The 19538-nt window shown below is 43.5% G+C and overlaps 1 protein-coding gene across 3 annotated transcripts in view; it reads left to right on the forward strand.

Moving 5' to 3' along the window:
• The first annotated feature begins 303 nt into the window (after positions 1–303).
• LOC134357712 (C-C chemokine receptor type 2-like) overlaps positions 304–19538 on the forward strand; it is a 33851-nt gene continuing 14616 nt past the window's right edge. Inside the window, exon 1 of one of the 3 annotated variants that reach the window (XM_063069332.1) lies at positions 304–432. The gene's annotated coding sequence lies outside the window, so the exon portion shown is untranslated. Of the gene's footprint in view, positions 433–15081; positions 15499–19538 lie in introns of those variants that run through there. The other 2 variants (XM_063069334.1, XM_063069333.1) reach the window with 2 other exon arrangements.

Genomic DNA, 19538 nt, shown 5'->3' on the forward strand with positions numbered 1-19538 from the left:
TCCTTCATCAGGACTAGAAAGGAAGAGAAAAGATGCCACAATAAGAAGGTGGGGGGAGGGGAAGCAGAGCAAACTGGAAAGTGATAGGTGAAGCTAGATGGGTGGGGGGGTTGAAGTTGGGAAGTGATAGGTAGAAAAGGTAAAGGATGAAGAAGGAGGAATAGAATAGGAAAGGAGAATGGGAAGGAGGAGGGGCACCCAGGGAAGGTAATGGCAGATGAGGAAAAGAGGTGTGAAGCCAATGAAGGAAATTGAAGAGGGGAAGCGTAACACAGAATCTGATTTTTTTTCAGATTTAAACAGAAGCTCAATGTGTCGGTTAACTGGTGGTTGGAAACAAACCAAGAGAACCCATAGATGAAACTATAGAGAAAAAAAAGTATTCTTCTGTAATATTTTTGCAGTCCTGGTCAAAGGAATACGATCGAAGAGGTAATGTTGAGTTTCTGTATACAATAATTGAAATGTATGTATTGTATAACTTTCAGATGAGTTCTAGCTAATTTGTAAATGTTTGTTGGCATTGTCCCTAAATAGTATCTGCATGCTAAGATGAACAGATAAAGAATTGGCTTTGTTTATTCACTGTCACAGATTTTTCTGGAGAGTATGCAGAATTTGTCCACAATTCTTATCATGATATATGATGTTATTGCTCAAGATGGGAGTAAAAAGTGATCAGATTTGTTATGATCCTCAGATATTTGCTGTGCATGGCAGTGTAGTTGATTTGGCATTTAAGATCATCAAAATAAGCTTTGCGAGAATATTGTCTGTGAATATTGCCAAACCACAAATCTCTGTAATTTTCTCCATAAACATTACAGCTCTCCCTTATTAAGATACTCTTTAAAATCGACCTATATGGCCAAATTCATAGTAATCTGTCCTAATACCTCCTTATATGGTACAGTTTCAACTCCCTGAAGGTGTTTCTCTAGGTAAAAAGGAATCTTAGTAAGTGGAAATTTTTAGATTATGAGAACACTCAGTCCTTGTTTATTGGCATTTAGAAATGCATGCATGCATTAAGAAATGATACACTCCTCCAGAGTGATATCACAGAAAAACAGGACAAACCAAAGACTAACACTGACGGAACCACATAATTATAACATATAGTTACAGCAGTGCAAAGCAATACCATCATTTGATAAAGAACAGACCATGGGCACGGTAAAAAAAGGTCTCAAAGTCCCCGAGTCGATCGACTCCCGAGTCCCCGATAGCAGGCGGCAAAGGGAGAAAATCCCTGCCATAAACCTCCAGGCACCGACAACTGCCGATGCATTGGAAGCACCCGACCACAGCCGACACTGGGTCCGTCCATCCGAAAACTTCGAGCCTCCAACCAGCCCCTCTGATTCGGTCTCCCGAGGCATCCTCTGCCGAGCGCCTTCGACCTCATCCTGGCTGCAAAAACAAGCAAAGCCGAGGATTCGAGGCCTATTCCTCCGGAGATTCCAGACCACACAGTAACAGTAGCAACGAAGTGGGCATTTCAGAAGTTTCTTCAGATGTTCCTCCGTACTCTCATATCTGTCTCCGTCAAATCAGAGTTGTGCACTGTCCCCTACGTGACAAATAACAAATATCATTCACCGGAGAGGCCGCGTGCACTGCGTCGCGCTGCCATCTTCTCCTCCTCCTCTTCATATTTATTCATATTTTGAAATTTTACAGCCTCGGTTTGCCTCAAAAAGAAATTGAATCATTGATAAAATTATTGGTGGAATTATAACAACAGATTTCAGTACTCTGCTGCCTCCTCTATCTGTGATGAGAAAGTATAATGCATTTATAATAAGAGTTATTTTTAATGACAGTAATATTTAAATCCTGGCAATATTTATGTATCTTGTTTGAAGCTTTACTTGTCCGATACATAGGGTATTTCAAGATACTCTGCAGCCAGAAGTCTTTTTCTTTCTCAATTTGCTTGCAGCTTTTTCAGTTGCTTGATGAACAAGAGTGGCAATGAGACTGGCTTGTGAAGTTTACTGTAAAGTGGAGTCAAGGACAGAGTTATTGTTGAGGAGTTTCTATAAGTGTTACCACCAGTATTAATTGACTGTGCTTTGTCCTTTTTAAGTTCACTTCCATTCCTGGCTCTCAATAGATTGGACCTTGAAGGGTCTGGGTCATGTCTGGCCTTGACAAAGCATAAGAATCCACTTCTGTTCTTTAAGTCACAGATATCCTGTTGGACCTCAACATTCAGTTGTCGGTACAGGTGTTCCTTTTCCTATGGTCATAGTTGGGTTTCCAAACTAAAACAATCTGTATAATATAAATTAGCTCATATATCTCCTTGCAGTTTTCATCAAGACAGCCCTGATGTCCTTTTGTAAAAGGCACGGACTCTCTACATGGATGTATTTTAGAGTAGACTGTTTACCCTAGGGTCATCTTTTGACTGATCATCAAGAAATCTTGGCTGTGTTGGTTGAGAAACAGTTGCAAATTCAAAGCATTCTCTATCTGGGACATGAAGGACATGCCACGGACTTCAGTGTCATAATACTAACAACATATTTGTGAAAGGAGAACACTCTGCAGCAACAATTCCTGCAACAGCATTGGAATCTCCCTGCTGCCTGTCACAGGGTCATTCCTAATTACTGGAGAGCTGTTTCTTGAATTGTATTATCGATTGTGTTCATCCAGAGCAGACTTTCTCAACCTTTATGCCTTGGAGGAAACCTTGAAATAATTTTCAGGTCTCAGGGAACCCCTGTGTAAAAAATTATTATATGTACAGCTCACGGTAAGTTAGAGTGATCAGTAAGTTGTAGATATAATAATCCAAAAATAATTGTCAATGCTCTTTGGAGTAGAGAATGAATTTTTAGCCAACCTTTCTTGCTTTTGCTGCACAAGTACTCAATTCTGGGTTGAACTTGAGATGAGCACACATGGGTTTCATCTTCACTGAAATGAGATGATTTCTATCATTACTCTTGATGTTTGTTAAACAAGAAAAAGCTTGCTCACACATGTAAGAAGTTGAAAACTGCAGCAAAATCTTCATTGCTTTCTTATGAACACAGAATACTCTTATTTCACTTGTCCAGGGGCAGGTCAGTAAATCTTATCTTGAGTGCATGATCAGAACGCAGCTCACAAAGTTTTTCACTTCTCTCAAAGTCAAATTCTCAGTCTGAGCAGAAGATTCAGAGAAAGTCTCCCTCACCCAGTAATACACTTGTGTTGAAAGGGAGAAAAACCCTGTTCAATTTTGTTCTGCAGGTGTTCTTCTAGGTGGTATTCAACAAGGCTTGAGACTTTCTGATATCTTTCCTCACTCTCACATCCAAGCAGCAGTGGAAACATTTCAAGATTTCTTTTTGCAACATGAATTTTCCAAGGAGTCAGTTTCCATTTAAATCCAAGAATCTTATCACTTGGAGTCAGAACATTTTCTCCAGGGCTTTGCAGAGACTTGTTCAACTGGTTCATATGATGAAAAATGCCTGCTAAGTGGGCTAGTTTCTGCAGTCATTCTTCATCTTCAAAGCTCTCAGCAAAATCTGGCCTACTATTTTCTTGAAAGTACTCCTACAATTCACTTTTCAGCTCAAACGCCCTGTTGAGAACTCTTCCTCTGCTAAGCCACCAAATTTCTGTACGTAGCAGGAGATTGCTGTACTCTTTGTCCAGGTTTTCACACTGCCTTTTAAACATTCTTGAGTGAACTGGTCTTTGTTTCACAAAGTTAACCATTTTTGTAGCATCATCCACAACTTCTTCCATTTCACCTCCAAGAGTTTTTGACATCAGCACCTCTGTGAAGAAAGCAGTGTGAGGTGACAACACAACTAACTTTCCAAGCCTACACTGGTATCAATCACACTCACATGGGTCCTAGCTATGCCTCCCTTTTTGTTGGCTACGTGGAAAAGTATGTTTAAAGCCTAGACTGTTATAAACTACACTCGCATGGGTCCTAGCTATGCCTCCCTTTTCGTCGGATACATGAAAAAATCCATGTTTTAAGCCTACACTGGTATCACTCCCTAACTTTTCCTATGCTACATCGACAACTGCATTGGTGCTTCTTCCTGCACCCATGCGGAGGTCGTCGACTTCATCACCTTTGCCTCCAACTTCCAACCTGCCTGTGTCATCGGGGAGGCCGGAAAATCTTTCACTGGGGGCCCGAAGACCTGAGATCTTTGCAACCTTCAGAGACAGAGCTTGTAAAAAGCAACAAAACGGACTTATTAACATCGTAAACGAGCGGGTTGTTGTTATGTCACCCGCACTCTGTGAAAATGGGAGACACTGCCCTCTCCCTTATTAGAGAGAGAGAGAACCTGTGGCTTGTTGAATGCCAGATGAAATGCGATAGTCTTTGGTGTAACTGCAAGGTCTCTGTCTTTGCTATCGCTTAACTCACGCTTGTGCTCAATAGCGGGTGCGCTTTTTTTACCGGGGGTAGGGGGGTTCGTTGCTTGCTGCCACTTACACACGGGTGGCGGGGAGCTTGTGGGGGGACATTGGGATTCTCATGTTTAACTGTCGTTCATCCTTTGGGGCACTTCTCTGTTTTGTGGATGTTTGTGAAGAAAAAGCATTTCAGGATGTATATTGTATACATCGCTCTGACATTGAATTGAGCCTTTGAACCTTTGATATTTGCCTCGTCCATTTCTGACACCTCCCTCCCCTTTCTTGATCTCTCTGTCCCTATCTCTGGAGACAGCTTATCTACCGATGTCTATATACACCTGACTGTCACAGCTACATGGACAATACCTCTTCCCACCCCGTTACTTGTGAAAACACCATCTCCTTCTCTTAATTCCTCCGTCTCCACCATTTCTTCTCTCAGAATGAGGCTTTTCATTCCAGAACGAAGGAGGTTTCCTCCTTTTTCAAAGAAATGGTCTTTCCTTCCTCCACCATCAATGCTGCCCTCAACCACATCTCTTCCATTTCGCACGCATCTGCCCTCACCCCATCCTCCCACCACCCACCTGGGATAGGGTTCCTCTTGTCCTCACTTACCATACCACCAGCCTCTGCGTCCAGCACGTAATTCTCCATAACTTCTGTTTTCTCCAACGGGAGCCCACCACCAAGTACATCATTACCTTCCCCCACTCTCTGCTTTCCACAGGGATTGCTCCCTATGCAACAGTCTTGTCCATTTGTCCCAACCCACTGGTCTCCGTCCTGGCACTTATCCTTGGAGGCAGAACAAGTGCTACACCTGTCCCTACACCTCCTCCCTCACTACCATTTAGGGCCCTGAACAGTCCTTCCAGGTGAGGTGACACTTCGCCTGTAAGTCTGTTGGGGTCTGTACCCGATGCTCCCGGTGTGGCCCTCTGTATATCAGTGAGGCCTGACATAGAATTGGAGACTGCTTCGCCGAACACCTATACTCCTGCCAGGAAAATCTGGATCTTCCAGTGGCCACCCATCTTAATTCCACTTCCCATTCCCATTCCAGCATATCAGTTTATGGCCTCCTCTACTATCATGATGAGGCCACACTCAGGTTGGAGGAGCAACACTTTATATTCCATCTGGGTAGCCTCCAACCTGATCTCTTGAACATTGATCTCTTGAACTTCTGGTAATGCCACCCCACCATTCAACATTCTCCAAAACCATTTCCCTGTCTCACCTTATCTCCCTATCTGCCTGTCACCTCCCTCTGGTAATCCTCCCCCTCTTCTTTCTTCCATGGCCTCTGTCCTCTCCTACCAGATTTCCCCTTCTTCAGCCCTGTATCTCTTTCACCAACCAACTTCCCAGCTCTTTACTTCACCCCTCCCCCTCCCAGTTTTACCTGTCACCTCGTGGTTCTTCTGCCCCTCCACCCACTTTCGTACTCTGACTCCTCATCTTTTCTTTCCAGTCCTGATGAAGGATCTCGGTCCGAAACATCAGCCGTTTACTCTTTCCCATTGATGCTGCCTGGCCTGCTGAGTTCCTCCAACATTTTGTGTGTGTTGCTCGGATTTCCAGCATCTGAGAATTTTCTCTTACTTGTGTTGTTGCAACATGAGGCATTTCTTTTTTGACAAGAGAAATGAAACTTCTCATGGAGCAAGCCGTCGATGGGGTGCCATCAGTACAGATGCCGACATAGTTCCTAGAAGACAGACCTTCTGTTTCCAGATATGAAGACAAAACATTAAATATAGGAGGAGGAGAAGATGGCGGCACGACGCAGCACACAGTGGCCACTTCGGTGAGTGATATCTGTTATCTGTCAAGTAGGGTGCCGTGCACAATCCTGATTTGATGGAAACAGACATGACAGCACGTCTTCGCTGCCGCTGCTACTGTGTGATCCAGAATCTGCGGAGGAGAAGGCACTGAGTCCTCGGCTTTGCTTGTTGCTTGGCGGCCGGGGCGGGATCTAAGCGCTCAGCAGAGATGGTGCTTGGTGCTTGGTTTTGGAGGGCTGGTCGGAGGCTCGAAGTTTTCAGACGGACTCAGAGTTGGCTGTGATTGAGTGCTTCCAATGCGTCGCCAGTTGTTGGCGCCTGGAGGTTTATGGCAGGGAGAGTTTCTCCCTTTTGCCGCCTGCTATCGGGGCTATCAGGAGTCGATCGGAACTTTGAGACTTTTTTTACCGTGCCCATGGTCTGCTCATTATTAAATTATGGTATTGCTTGGCATTGCTGTAATTATATGTTATAATTATGTGGTCTTGTCAGTGTTAGTCTTTGGTTTGTCCTTTTTTTTGTGATATCACTCTGGAGGAACATTGTATCATGTCTTAATGCATACATTTCTAAATAACAATAAACTAGGACTGAGTGTCCTCATAATCTAATAATCTAATATCCTGGTGGCGTTCAAGGGGAATTTGGGGGAGTTAAGTCAGGAAGGAGAGGTTGACATCACAGCAGAAGTTGAGCAAGTCTATTCAATGCTCTTAAAACACACCTCACACTCCTCATCAGCCTACTGTCCTCCCTTCCATGCAATACAGCGCTCACCAATTATCAACGGCCTCCCCTTTCTCTCATAAAAAGCTGAGAATGGACTCAACCAAATAAACACGGTCATACTGGGCTGAGAGACCGCTAAAGAGATTGCTAATGGGGCTGCTCGGTCACAGCCCTCCACAGTGAGCACTGGCATCACGCGTCAATGAGGTTAAAAAAAAACGATGATTTTTTAAAATCACAATCTCTCGCGGAACCCCTAGTGACCTCTTGCGGAACCCCGGTTGAGAAACCCTGGTCCAGAGAGTTGATGAGCATGATCTTGATTACGTGCCAACTTCAAAAGGGAAACAGTACACATAGTCATTCTCTATGTATGACCATGTTATACGACCTCAGAACTTTGACTCTATTAGTAAAAAAGATCATATTAATCAAATTAATATGTGTGGCTGAGGAACTGGTGCAGGGAGCAGCAATTCAGATTTATGGATTGTTGGGATTTCTTCTGGGGAAGATATGAACTGTAAAAAAGAGACAGGTTATGCCTGAACCTAAAGGGGACCAATACCCTTGTAGCAAGTTTTCTAGGGCAGTTTGAGCGGGTTTAAACTAATTTATCAGGGGAATGGGAACCAGAGTGATAGTGCTGAGAATGAAGTGGTTGGCTTACAAACAGAGTCAGTGTTCAGTGAGACTGCTAACAAGGAGAGGCAAATGATAGGGCAAAATGACCTAGGGCAAGATGAGTTACAATATAAAAGGTGGACAAAATCAAAAATACAGGACTGAAGGTGTATTTGAATGTGTGCAGTATACAGTATAAGACAGATGAACTTGCAGCACAGTTACACATTGGCATGTATAATATTGGTGGCATCACTGAATGGCTGGAAGAAGATTGTAACTGGGAGCTTACCATCCAAGGATACACATTGTATTGAAAGGACAGGCAGGAAAGCAGAGGAGTTGGCATGGTTCTGTTGGTAAAAAATTGAATCAAATAATTAAAAAGAGGTGATATAGGGCTAGAAGATGTTGAGTCGTTGTGGGTAGAGAAAAGGAACTGCGAGGGTAAAGAGACCCTGATGGGAGTTATATACAGACCCCAAACAATAGTAACGACATGCTCTACAAATTACAACCTGGAGATAGAAGATGCATGGCAAAAGAGCAATCATACAATGGTTATGGAAGATTTCAATATGCTGGTAGATTGGGAAAATCAGGTTGGTTCCAGAACCCAAGAGGGGGACCACCTACAAAATGGCTTTTTAGAGCAGCTCATGGTTGACAGGCATTTCTAGATTGGTGTTGTGCAATGAACCAGAATTGATTAGAGAGCATAAGGTAAAAGAACCCTTCGGGGAAAGTGATCATAATATGATGGAATTCACCCTGAAATTTGAGAAGGAGAAGCTAAGTTCAGATGTATCATTATTACAGTGGAGTAAAGGGAATTACAGAGGCACAAGAGAGGAGTTGGCCAGAATTGATTGGAAAAGAACACTGGCAGGGATGTCGTCAGGGATGTCGTCAGGGATGTCGTCAGGGATGTCGTCAGGGCTGCAATGGCTGGAATTTCTGGAAGCAATTCAGAAGGCACTGGATAGGTGCATTCCAAAGAGGAAGAAGTATTCGAAAGGAAGGATGTCACAACCATGGCATCTTCTCTTCAGTCAAAGTGAACATAAAAGCCAAAGGGTGGGAATATAATAGAGCAAAAATGAATGGGAAGTTGGAGGATTGGGAAGCTTTTAAGATCCAACAGAAGGCAACTAAGTCATTAAGAAGGAAAAGATGGAGCAGAAAAGTAATCCACCAATAATATTAAAGGAGTTACTAAATGTTTCCTCAGATATATGAAGTGTAAAAGAGAGGCGTAAGTGGAAATTGGACCACTGGAAAATGATGTTGGAAAGGTAGTAACAGGGGACAAGGAAATGGTGGATGAACTGAATAAGTATGTTGCATTAGGCTTCACTATAGAGGACACTAGCTGTATACCAGAAGTTATGAGAGTGTTAGGGAGCAGAAGTGTGTGAAGCTGCCATTACTAGGGAGAAGGTTCTCAGGAAACTGAAAGGTCGGAAGTTAGATGAGTCAACTGGACGAGATGGTATACACCCCAAATTTTTGAAAGAGGTGGCTGAAGAGATTGTGGAGACATTGGTAAATGATCTTTCAAGAATCAATTGACCCTGGCATAGTTCCGGTGGAATGCAAAATTACGAATATCACTCTACTCTTTAGGAAGGGAGGGAGGCAGAAGAAAGGAAATTATTGGCCAGTTAGTCTAATGTCAGTAGTTGGGAAGATGTTGGAATCAATTGTTAAATATGTGGTTTTGAAGTATTTGGAGGCGCATGATAAAATACACCGTAGTCAGCATGGTTTCCTCAATGGAAGATCTTGCGACAATCTGTGGGAATTTTTTGAAGTAAGAACAAGCAGGATTGACAAAGGAAAGTTGGTAAATGTTGTGTACTTGGATTTTCAGAAAGCCTTTGACAAGGTGTCACACATGAGGCTGCTTAATAAGTTAATAGTCCATGATATTACAGGAAAGATTATAGCATGGATAAAGCAGTGGGTGATTGGCAGGAGGCAAAGAATGTGAATAAAGAGAGACTTTTCTGGTTGGCTGCCAGTGACTAGTGATGTTCCAAAGGGGTCTGAAATGGGACCAATTCTTTTTACGTTATATGTCAATGAATTGGATGATGGAATTGATTGCTTTGTGGCAAAGTTTGCAGCCAATATAAAGATTGGTAGAGGAGCAGGTGGTTTTGAGGAAGTAGAGAGGCTACAGATGGACTTGTACAGATTAGAAGAATGGGCAAAGAAGTGTCGGATGGACTACAGTGTCGGGAAGTGTATGGTCATGCTCTTTGGTAGAAGAAATAAAAGGGCAAACTATTTTCTGAATTGGGAGAAAATTCAAAAATCCAAGGTTCAAGCAGACTTGGGAGTCCTTTTGTAGGATTCACTCAAGGATATGTTGCAAGCTGAGTCAGTGGTTTGGAAGGCAAACGTGATATTAGTATTTACCTGCTATATTGGAGGCAGTTTTGGGCTCCTTATCTAAGAAAGGATATGTTGACGTTGAAGAGATTTCAAAGGACATTATCCCTTACTAACTTTTCCTTCAGTTAGTCCTGACGAAGGGTCTCGGCCTGAAACGTCGACTGCACCTCTTCCTAGAGATGATGCCTGGCCTGCTGCGTTCACCAGCAACTTTGATGTGTGTTGCTTAAATTTCCAGCATCTGCAGAATTCCTGTTGTTCCTGAAAATGATTCCAGGATTGTAAGGTTGTCAAAGATTTGATGACTCTGTGCCTCTACTCGCTGGAATTCAGAAGAATGAGGGGTGACCTCACTGAAACCTTTTGAATGTTGAAAGGCCTCAATAGAGTGGATGTGGAGAAGATGTTTCTTGTGGCGGGGGAGATTCAGAATAGAAGGACATCCTATCAGATCGGAGATAAGAAAAAATTTAGGTTTGGAAGGTATTCAATCATTGTGGATAGAGTTAAGGAACTGCAAGGGTAAAAAGACTCTGATGGGAGTTATATACAGCCCCCCCAACCCCACAAACAGCAGTAAGGATGTGGTCTACAAATTACAACAGGAGAAAGTAAATGCATGCAATAGGGCAATCATACAATAGTCATGGGGAATTTCAATATGCAGGTAGATTGGAAAATCAGGCTGGTGCTGGATTCCAAGAGAGGGAATTTCTAGAGTGCCTACAAAGTGGCATTTTAGAGCAGCTCATGGTTGAGCCTTTTAGGGGATTAGCCATTCTGTTGTGCAATGAACCAGAATTGATTAGAGAGCTTAAGGTAAAGGAACCCTTAGGAGAGAGTGATCATATTATGATTGAATTCACTCTGAAATTTGAGAAGGAGAAACTAAAGTCAGATGTATCAGTATTACAGTGGAGTAAAGGGAATTACAGAAGCATGAGAGAGGAGTTGGCCAGAATTGATTGGAAAAGAACGCTGGCAGAACGTCAGCAGAGCTGCAATGGCTGGAATTTCTAGAAGCAATTCGGAAGGCTCAGGATATATACATCCCAAAGAGGAAGAAGATTTCTAAAGGCAAGATGACACAATCACAAAGGCAACAAGAGAAGTCAAATCAAATATAAGAGCCAAAGAGAGGGCACGTATTAGAGCAAACACTAGTGGGAAGTTCGAGGATTGGGAAGTTTTTAAAAACCACCAAAAGGTAACAAAAGAAGTCATTAAGGTAATAACTTTCAATTAATTCAAGTTACCTGGCCCCGATCATCTTAATTTCACTATGGATATCCAGTCCCTATATACCCCATCCCCCAACAAGAAAGAAGGCCTCAAAGCTCTTTGTTGCTTTCTGGACACCAGACCTAAGCAGTTCCCCTCCACCACCGCCCTCTTCCCACTGGCGGAACTTGTCCTCACTCTTAATAATTTCTCCTTCAGCTCCTCCTACTTCTTTCAAACATAAGCTGTAGCCATGAGCACTCGCATAGGTCCCAAATATGCCTACCTTTTTGTCGGCTACTTGAAAAGTGTATGTTCCAAGCCTGCACTGGTATTACTCCCCAACTTTTCCTATGTTACATCGATGGCTGCACTGGTGCTGCTTCCTGCAACCATGTGGAGCTCATCAACTTTGCCTCCAGCTTCCAGCCTCTCCGCAAATTTACCTTGTCCATTTCCAACACTTCCCTCCCCTTTCTCAATCTCTCTGTCTCTCTGGAGATAGCTTATCTACTGATGTATATTATAAACTTACTGACTCTCACAGCTACCCGGATCACATCTCCTCCCACCCTGTTACTTGTGAAAACGCCATCCCTTTCTCTCAATTCCACTGTCTGTGCCACATCTGTTCTCAGGATGAGCCTTTTCATTCCAGAGCTAAGGAGATGTCCTCCTTCTTCAAAGAAAGGGGCTTCCCTTCCTCCACATTCACTGCTGCCCTCAACTACATCTCTTCTATTTCTCGTACATCTGCCCTCATCCCATCCTCCCACCATCCTACCAGGGAGAGGGTTCCTCTTGTCCTCACCTACCACCCCCCTAATTTCCTCATCCAGCACATACCTCTGCTTAACTTCCGCCACCTTCAACTGGATCCCACCATCAAGCATATCTTTCCCTCTCCACCACCCTCACTTTCTGCTTTCCACAGGGATTGCAACATACACGGCTCCCTTGTCCATTTGTCCCTCCCCACTGATCTCCCTCCTGGCACTTATCCTTGAAAGCAGAACAAGTGTGACACCTAACCCCATATCTCCTCCCTCACCACCATTCAGGGCCCCAAACAGTCCTTCCTGTAAATCTGTTGGGGTCATTAACTTTATCCAATGCTACTGGTGTGGCCTCCTGTACAGCTGGGAGACCCGGCACAGATTGGGAGACTGCTTTGCTGAGCACCTACGCTCCGTCCGCCAAAAGAAACAGGATCTCTCAGTGGCCACCCATTTTAATTCCACTTCCTATTCCCAATCCAACATGTCAGTCTATGGCCTTGTCTACTGTCATGATGAGACCACACTCAGGTTGGAGGAGCAGCACCTTATATTCCATCTAGGTAGCCTCCAACCTGATGGCATGAACATCAATTTCTCGAACTTCTGGTCATGCCCCCCACCCACCTTTCAACATTCCCCATTCCGATTTCCCTATCTCATCTTATCTCCCTATCTGCCTATCACCTCCCTCTGGTGCTGCTCCCCATGGGCGTTTCTTTCATGGCCTTCTATCCTCTCCTATCAGATTCCTCCTTCTCCAGCCATGTATCTCTTTCACCAATCAACTTCCCAGCTCTTTACTTCACCCCTTCCCCTCCTGATTTCACTTATCACCTTGTGTTTCTCCCTCCCCTCCCCTCCCCCAACTTTCTCACTCTGACCGCTCATCGTTTTTCCAGTCCTGAAGACAGGTCTTGGCCTGAGACATCAACTATGTTCTTTTCCATAGATGCTGCCTGGCCTGCTGAGTTCCTCCGGCATTTTGTGTGTGTTATTAAGAAAGTAAAGATGGAATATGACAGCAAGGTAGCCAATAATACTAAGCAGGATACCAAAAGTTTTTTTCAGATACATGAAGTGCAAAAGAGAGAGGAGAGTGGATATCGGACTGCTGGAAAACTGATGAGACTGTACAACTACATATCAATTAAATAAACTAACACACATGGAGGTGGCTTTAACTGGCATATTCACATTGTTGAGAGAGAGAAAGAGCTATCAATGAACATGCATAGTTATCAGCCCATAATCAGTGCTAAGGGGAGTCATTGTGCTAAAATAGATCCATACATTGCACTTCCTCCCCCCTTTAGATCAATGTAACATAAACTATATGTAACAAAACATTCAAGTTCCCTTTAACAAACCATATTCAAATAAACATGCTTTCACCATAACAGTCCATAATTAACTTCACTATACAAAAGGTTCAGTCTTTTGGGTGGCACTCTGTTTCTTTCAGGATAGTGCCTTTGGAACTGTAGCCTGGCATTAGGTTTGGCCAGTGTCTTGTCAAAGACAACTTTCTCTGTTGGAGATGTCACGTTGCTTTTGGTGACTTAAGCATCACTCATGTAAGTCTGATGGCTGCAACGAGTCTGTCCTGTTGGATCCAATTGACTCCGGTGTGTTCTTTGGTTGAGCATCCAGTATCTGGTCCACATGACGTCTCCACGTCTGATCCCAAACATCCACTGTGCACATCAGTGGTCTAGTTCTTGCTGCTATCCTACCGGGTGTCAACTTGCTTTCTTGGAAATCACACGCTAGGATTCCTGTCCAACTTCGAAGCTCCTTGCTGATTTACTTAGCGACTGGCTAAACTGCTTATTCTGCACTCCGCTCCATAGATCTGGTTTCGGGAGGCCAATGTGAGGTCTTAGATTCCTGCTAATGCACAGCATTGCAGATGTTTGATTTGTTGTCACATGAACAGAGTTCCGACACACAAAAAGGAAGTTGGCCACCTTGTCCATAGCTTTAATGGACTTCTTGAAGGTTTGGACAAACCTTTCAACTAACCCATTTATTGATGGATGGTGAGGAGATGCCTGGAAATGTTTGATGCCATTTTTCTTCACGAATATTCTGAACTCTTCTGATGTATATTGTGGTCCATTGTCACTCAGTTTGTTCTGATGACCCATTTCTGTAGAAGATAGCCCTCAAAGTGGAAACCGTCTTTTCTGATGTGGTTGACTTCATTGGTATGACCTCAGGCCACTTCCAATGAGCATCCCCAGCAATCAGAAACAAAGAATCCATAAAGAGCACGGTAAAGTCAATATGTACTCTTGCCATGGTGATGATGACCACTCCCACAGGTGTAACAGTGCCTGTGGAGGTGCATTTTGAACTCCAGAACAGCTTTTGGTCAAATCTTCAATCGGTCAATCGGTTCCCGGCCACCACATGTAGCTGTGGGTGAGACTCTTCACCTTGACTGTCGGTACCCAGGTGTCCTTCATGCAGATTTTCTAACACTCTGGTGCGCAGTTTAGAAGGAACCACAACATGAGATCCACACAACAGCATTCTTTGATATAAAGACAATTTGGTCTCATCTCACTGAGAGCTCTGGAAACATAGGATTAACACAAGCTGGCCATCCATGCATGGTGATGTCATAGACTATTGACAATGTCACGTCAATCCTTATTTCTCTTTGTCTTTCAGAATTTGTTACCAGCCATTAGTCCATCAATTTTGTGTGGAACACTCCTGGTCACAGAATAAAGACTCTTCTTCTTCTGTTGTCAACAGTGGAAGACATGGCAAACCATCAGTGCTGCTGTGTTGTTTGGTACCCTTGAACTCTCTGTCCAAAGAGTGGGCTCCAAGGATAAGTGCCCGACATTGCAACTAGTTAGCAGACATCACTGCGATTGCCTTCCTGGGATTGAAAGTGGACACAGGGGGCTGGTGGTCCATCACTAGCATAAACTGCTGTCCGTAGAGTTAGTGGTGGGACTTCTTTAGTCCTCATACTAGACGAAGGGCCTCTCAGTTGATCTGTGTGTATTTGTGTTCTGTGCTCATCAATGATCTGGAAGCATATGCAACCTGATTTTCAGATCCATCTTCGATAGTGTGTGATAAAACAGCACCAATGCCATAAGGGGACACATCGCACGCCAGTCTGATGGTCAGGGATGGGTCATAATGGGTGACCAGTTCACCTGATGTTATTGGTCTCTTTGTTTCCTTGAATGCTCTTTCACATCTTTCTGACCATTCCCACTTTGCTGCTGACTGTAACAGGATGCAGCACTGTAGCAATGTTCGGGAGAAACTGGCGGCAGTAGCTTACAAGCCCCAAATGTGACCTCTGTTGTGACACATTTTCCAGTTGGGTGTCTGTAGCACTGCTTCGGTCTTCTCTTATGACTTACGTAAGCCATGCTTGTCAATGACATGTCCACTATATGAGGTTCATTATTGAAAAACTCACATTTCTCTCTCTTTGCGTGCAGACCATACTCACTCTGCCTGGTAAGCACTTTACCAAGGTTCGGGAGGTGCTCTTCATCATTCTTGCCAGTCACAATGATGCCATCAAGGTAACAATATATTCCTAGGATATCTTGGTGCAGTTACTCTTTGCCAAATTGCTGGAGCTGATGTCACGCTACAGACGAGACGATTATACTAGAACACTCTGTTGTGAGTGTTGATTGCGAGCAACTTCCTGCTTGACCATTCAATCTCCATTTACAGATTAGCTTGTAACAAGTCAATCTTTGAAAACCTCTCCCCACCTGCCAAAGATGCATAACTGTCAAGGCAAGGAATGCTGCGCAGTATGCAGCACAGGTTTGACGCTCACTTTAAAGTCCCTGCATATGTAAATGACTCCTTTTCTCGATCACCAGGACAATGGGCATGGCCCAATTGCTTTGCTCAACCTTGGGGAGAATACCAGACGCCTCCAAGCTCAGAAGTTCAGCATCCACTTTAGGTCGTAGTGCGTAAGGCACTGGACACGCTTTATGGAACTTTTGCGTTGCTGCTTCATCCAGTTCAATTCTGGTCTTCATGCCTTTGAGTTTACCAATACCCTTCTCAAACACCTTCTCATTAGTATTAAACAGCTGTGACAGTCTCCAGTTAGTGATATTCTTCAGGCTGAAGGTGTCTGAAATGACACATTGAGAACTTTGATTGCGTGCCAATTTAATTGGATTTTTCTCAACCATTCACATCCAAAGAGTGCTGGCTTTCCACTTTTCAACGCATAAAGCTCTAACTACTGTATTTTGCCTCTGTATGTCATACCTACTTTCCATTTTCCTTTGGGAGACACTTGTGTATGTGTGTAACACTTTCGTATGTGTTTTGCATCACTGAGCTATTTTCTCAAGGTAACTTAGAAAACAGTCTGTTGTAGTCAGCCTCTACAAAGCTGACTCTGCATCCAGCTCCATTTTATGTTTTACACCAGACACATCTATTGTGATCCATATGGTTACGTGACCTGCTTCAGTAATATTATGCAGTCCTAGGCACAGCAGCTCACCTTTGTCAGACTCTGTGTTGTCTGATTCTGTTTCACATTCAATCACTTTGTGCATTTGTTTAGTTTTGAGTTTGAAAATTTTCACTCTTTTTTTTCTGTTTGGTTGTGCTTTTTTGTTTGACTTGCACACTCTCTCAGAGTGACCTTGTCTGTGACACTTCCTGCAAACTCTTTTTCTTTGGACCAACAGCCATTTGCATCATAGGAGGATTTGCAGAATCTATTCAGAAAATATTCAGAAATGCCTTCATCCATTAACTGGATCCTTTTGTGAAATCTAACTCTCTCAGCTATTACCAGCGATTTAGGGCTCAAGTGATTTTGTAAATTTGCAACAATTTCACTGAACATCTTCCTTGCTGGCTTTTCAATAGTTACTAAGTTGTGTAAGAGCTCATATAATTTCGCATCCATTCAGATAAGAAGCATGGAGGCTTTCTTTTCCTCTTTTACGTCATTTGCACAACAATACAGTTCAACCTCTCGATATATGATTCCCAGTCATTAGCTCTATCAAATTTGTCAACTTTCCCAACTAAGGTCATCGTCATGTTATTTTCACTTTAACTTTGCTAATTGTGCTTCTCTCACTGTGTTTTTTGCACTATTACTCACACATCCCTTTGTTAGTGTCCATGACAGCCATCTCCATACTGTTTAACTCTTGGCTTTCGCTGTCTCTCTCCCTTCCTCTGAAGTCTGTTGCCCAGGAGCTGTCAGTGCAGTGGGTGATATTCATTGACTTTCAGGTTCATACTCATCGCCAACTTGTTGTGCCTGTACAACTATATACAGTATCAATTAAATAAAAGTAGGTGGCTTTAACCGGTATATGCACATTGCAGAAAGAAGGAAAGAGAGATCAAAGCACATGTGTACTCAACAGATCAATGTGCATACAGAGTTATCAAACCATAATCAGTGGTAAGGGGAGTCATTGCACTCAAAGAAATAGATCCATACATTACAAAACTCATGCTGAAGAGGTAGTAATAGGTGACACAGAAATGGCAGGTTAACTGAATAAGTATCTTACATTGGTCTGCACTATGGAAGACACTGGCTGTATGGAGGAAGTTCCAGGTGCCGAGGCCATGAAGTGTGTGAAGTTACAATTATTCGGGAGAAGTTTTCTTTGGAAACTGAAAGATCTGAAGGTAGATAAGTCACCTGGACCAGATGGTGTACACCCCAGAGTTCTGAAAGAGGTGGTGAAGAGATTGTGGAGGCATTAGTGATGATCTTTCAAAAATCACTATGTTCTAGAATGTTTCTGGAAGGTTGGAAAATTGCAAATGTCACTCCACTCTTCAAGAAGGGAGGGAGGCAGAAGAAAGGAAATTAAAGGCCAGAAACAAGAGAATAATCTGTAGATGCTGGAAATCCAAGCAACACACACAAACTACTGGAGGGAATCAGCGGGCCTCACAGCAACTATGGAAAAAAGTACAGTTAACGTTTCGGTCCAAGACCCTAGTTAGTCAGACCTCAGTGGCTGGGAAGTCAATTGTCAAGGATGTGTTTTTGGGTACATGGAAGCACATGATAAAATAGTCTGTAGTCAGCATGGTTTCCTCAAGGGAAAATCTTGCCTGACAAATCTGTTGTAATTCTTTGAAGAAATAACAAGCAAGATAGACAAAGGAGAATTGGTTAAAGTTGTGTACTTGGATTTTCAGAAGGCCTTTGACAAGGTGCCACACATAAGGCTGCTTAACAAGCTACGAGCCCGTGGTATTACAGAAAATATTGTAGCATGGATAAAGCAGTGGCTGATTGGCAGGAGGCAAAGAGTGGGAATAAAGAGCCATTTCTGGTTGGCGGCCAGTAACTAGCAATATTCCACTGGGGTCTGTGTTCGGACCGATTCGTTTTACGTTAAATGTCAATGATTTGGATGACAGAATTGATTGCTTTGTGGCAAAGTTTGCAGCCAATACGAAGATAGGTAGAGGGGTGGGTGGTTTTGAGGATGCAGAGAGGCTGCAGGAGGTCTTAGACAGGACAATGGGCAAAGAGTCAGATAGAATACAGTGTCAGGAAGTGTATGGTTATGCACTTTGGTAGAACAAATGAAAGGGTTGACTCTTTTCTAAATGAAGAGAAAATATAAAATCTGAGGTGCAAAGGAACTTGGGAGTGCTTGTTCAGATTTCACTGAAGGTTAATTTAAAAGTTGATTCTGTGGTGAGGAAGGCAAATGTGATGTTAGCATTCATTTTAAGAGGTCTAGAATGTAAAAGCAAGTATGTAATGTTTAGATTTTATAAAGCACTGGTGAGGCCTCACTTGGAAAATTGTGAGCAGTTTTGTGCCCCTTATTTTAGAAAGGATGTGCTGACATTGGAGAGGGTTCAAAGGAGGTTCACAGAAATGATTCCAGAATTGCACAGCTTTGTCACAATGGGGGTGTTGGGAACGGACCCAAATGCAAGACACAGACACTGAAGTATGAGGAACAAGACAAGGATGCAGGACCTGGGCTAGGACATGGAAAAGAAACAGGGAAACTGGACAAGGAACTATGAACTAGGAGCCCGGGCTTGGACCCCGAGCCAGAGACTATATGAGGACCCAGAACCTGGGTCTTGCCTCGGGCTCGGGCCCCAGAACCAGGCAATGACATGACATGACTGCAGAACTGGAGGCTGGGGTCTTGAGGCTTAGAAACAGGCTTGAAGTCTTGAGGCTTGAGGCTTGGAGACAGGCTTGGGGTCTTGAGGCTCGAGGCTTGGAGACAGGCCTGGGGTCTTGAGGCTTGAGGCTTGGAGACAGGCCTGGGGTTTTGAGGCTTGAGGTTTGGAGACAGGCCTGGAGTCTTGAGGATTGAGGCTTGGAAACAGGATTGGGGTCTTGAGGCTTGAGGATTGGAGACAGGCAAATGGCCGGACCAACCTAGTGAAGGCGAGAACACAGAGACAGATCCCAATACTAGGTAGTGGCAAATGGCCGGACCTACCTAGCGAAGGCATGGACACAGAGAGACAATTCCACACAATGAAAGAAAGTTCCTTATCTTGACCTAACAAGGCTCCAGTCTTGCTCCAGTGGTAAAACTTCTGCGATACAGGCAGGGTATTCAGT

The sequence above is a fragment of the Mobula hypostoma genome, chromosome 17 (assembly GCF_963921235.1).
Source record: "Mobula hypostoma chromosome 17, sMobHyp1.1, whole genome shotgun sequence".
In the NCBI taxonomy this organism is placed as follows: Eukaryota; Metazoa; Chordata; class Chondrichthyes; order Myliobatiformes; family Myliobatidae; genus Mobula; species Mobula hypostoma.